The following is a 437-nucleotide window of genomic DNA, read 5'->3' as shown; positions in this document are numbered from 1 at the left end:
AAAAGCTGGCCCATAGGAAATGAATGGCAGCAGGGGGGAGAAAGAGACCAATCTTCGGGCTTTTTCTAGCATTTACAGCGTCTCCATACTTTGTGCTACAGACTCCATTCCAACTCTCAAATGTTGCCACAGGTCTCATCTATTCACTCATGTTTTCATCTTTTCATATCTTTTATCGTTTTTGATCGGTGCCTCTCAAAGTACCATGAGCAAAAGTGGAGAAATTCTCAGTTTACAATGGTTGTGTATTGATAGGAATGCTGTGAGCTAGAGTGGAGAGGGCTCTAAAAATCGTCTAAAACTTTTGTCTTTAACTCGCTGCCATGGCCACAATTTTCACTGTACAGACACAATTTATACCACAAAACGTAGGAAAATTTGTCCAGCTCACAGATATGTTGACATGGAATCTCTCCCACGTACACATTTTTGCTGAG

The sequence above is a fragment of the Epinephelus fuscoguttatus genome, linkage group LG5 (genome assembly GCF_011397635.1).
Source record: "Epinephelus fuscoguttatus linkage group LG5, E.fuscoguttatus.final_Chr_v1".
NCBI lineage: Eukaryota > Metazoa > Chordata > Actinopteri > Perciformes > Serranidae > Epinephelus > Epinephelus fuscoguttatus.
The sequence above is the reverse complement of the archived record's forward strand: the minus strand, read 5'-3'. Positions refer to the sequence as shown.